Below are 2,669 nucleotides of genomic sequence, written 5' to 3' on the forward strand. Positions count from 1 at the left end.
CAGCCGCAGCAACATCTTCCTAGGAACATCACCAAAGGCAAGGGAAGCAGGGGCAAAAACGAACTATTGGGATTTTATCAAGATCAAAAGCTTTTGCACAGCAAAGGAAACAGTTATCAAAACCAAAAAACAACAAACAGAATGGGAGAAGTTATTTTCAAAGTACATATCAATTAAAGGGCTAGTGTCCAAAATCTGTAAAGAACTTAGCAAACTCAACACCCAAAGAACAAATAATCCAATCAAGCAATGGGCAGAAGACATGAACAGACATTTCTGCAAAGAAGACATCCAGATGGCCAACAGACACATGAAAAAGTGCTCCACATCACCCAGCATCAGGGAAATACAAATCAAAACCACAATGAGATACCACCTCACACCAGTCACAATGGCTAAAATTAACAAGTCAGGAAATGACAGATGCTGGCGAGGATGCAGAGAGAGGGGAACCCTCCTACACTGTTGGTGGGAATATAAGCTGGTGCAACCACTCTGGAAACAGCATGGAGGTTCCTCAAAATGTTGAAAATAGAACTACCCTATGACCTAGCGATTGCACTACTGGGTATTTACCCTAAAGATACAAACATAGTGATCCGAAGGGGCACGTGCACCCGAATGTTTATAGCAGCAATGTCTACAATAGCCAAACTATGGAAAGAACCTAGATGTCCATCAACAGATGAATGGATAAAGAAGAAGTGGTGTACATACACAATGGAATACTATGCAGCCATCAAAAGAAATGAAATCTTGCCATTTGCGACAATGTGGATGGAACTAGAGGGTATCATGCTTAGTGAAATAAGTCAATCAGAGAAAGACAACTATCATATGATCTCCCTGATATTAGGAAGTGGAGATGCAACATGGGGGGTTAAGGGAGTAGGAGAAGAATAAATGAAACAAGGTGGAATTGGGAGGGAGACAAACCATAAGTGACTCTCAATCTCACAAAACAAACTGAGGGTTGCTGGGGGGAAGGGGGTTGGGAGAAGGGGAGTGGGGTTATGGACATTGGGGAGGGTATGTGCTATGGTGAGTGCTGTGAAGTGTGTAAACCTGGTGATTCACAGACCTGTACCCCTGGGGATGAAAATATATTATATGTTTATAAAAAAAAAATGATGGGCTTGAAATGTGACAATGCTGGCAAAGAAATGACAGAAGCATTTTGAAACCCCATACACACTTTTAATTCATAACTTTTCTTTCTTTTTATCTAAACTTTTATATGTGTGATCCAATTCTAATTGCTATGTTTTAGAATTTCAGAAGTTATTAACAAACGAAAAGACAACATATTGTCTGCATGGTCCGGATTTAAAAAGCATTCATTTGGGTTGGTCCTACACAGGAATCACTCCGGCAAGCATTACCATCAAACACAAAGTCTAAGTGCTCGCTTCGGCAACAAGTACACTGAAATTGGAACAGGACAGACATGATCCACACGGCGCCTGCGCAAGGATGACACGCAAATACAAAGTCTGATCACTTTTCCAGAACAACACATTCCAGATATTTTAAACCAACTGATATTAATCTACAAAATATAAATTAAGCATATACTAGATACAAAACAATATTCTGTGTTTGAAAAATATGAAGTAGTACTACTGTAGTCCTAGATTCTCTAATTGAGAAGACATATATATATACTCTCCCATGCAATTTCCCGGGACCCTCAATAACACTGCGATAATGCTTTTCTACTACGTTAACCAAATTATTCAATTTCATGAATGTCTGTCTGCTAGAGGTTAGGAATTAGATTATACTCTTTTTTCCTATACCCAATGCCTCATGTAAGTAGCTGATTCACATGAGGTAATTAATATGTTTGTTGAGTAAATGACCACTCATATAATGTGTGCGTGCCTACACGCGCGCACACACACACACACACACACACACAAACGCAATAGGTATTTGTGTTCAATGCATATACATATATACATAGGTATGTGCAATATTTACATACATGCACATAATAACTTATTTATTTATGTGAAATTTTGTGTGTGTGTAAAATTAGAATGACAAGTGTAGTATAAAATTTCCATCATGCCAGTGTTGAGAAGACAAGGCCACACCCAATCTGTGCTGTGATGTTATAGGACAAGTGGTAATCTACAGAGAATGTAGGTGGGAACTGGTTTAGTCAATATTTCAACCAAATTCCTGGCATAATAATGACCTTTATGGCATTTTTCTGGACACCTTTTTAAAGAGTTTTTCCACGAAGCAGATTTTGGCGTAGCTGCTTTTCCATGAGGTCCTGAAAAGACTGTATAGAAAAGAAAGATAACTTCCATCCTAATATCTATTTCTGTATTACATAGAAATGTGCAATAAAACATGTGATATGTTTTTTATTACCTGAATTATATATTCCAAGGTCCAAAGACTGAAAAGGAGTTTTCAATTTATTGTTTCCAGCACTCTTGAAGGCCAATGTCCTTTAAAATTTGCACATTATGGGAATGGAATATGCTCAGGGATCAGCTGGAAGTTTAACACAGGAGAACTCTGCAGCTGTGGCTACTCTGGGCTTGAGCTCAGCAGGACAGGATAGGTCCCCTTCTGGCCATTCTGTAAGTTCTGATGAGCTCCCCAGAGAGTCACAGATAATGCTCCTTGTCCTGACCAAGTTACATGGATTT

The 2,669-nt window shown here is 38.9% G+C and overlaps 1 non-coding gene across 1 annotated transcript; it reads left to right on the forward strand.

Moving 5' to 3' along the window:
- Positions 1 to 1,401: 1,401 nt before the first annotated feature.
- Positions 1,402 to 1,505, forward strand: LOC116867997. Its single transcript, XR_004382719.1, has one exon. It is a non-coding gene; the product is annotated as a U6 spliceosomal RNA (small nuclear RNA).
- Positions 1,506 to 2,669: the final 1,164 nt, after the last annotated feature.

Source organism: Lontra canadensis, unplaced genomic scaffold, assembly GCF_010015895.1.
Source record: "Lontra canadensis isolate GAN:19392208 unplaced genomic scaffold, GSC_riverotter_1.0 scaffold13, whole genome shotgun sequence".
Classification (NCBI taxonomy): Eukaryota; Metazoa; Chordata; class Mammalia; order Carnivora; family Mustelidae; genus Lontra; species Lontra canadensis.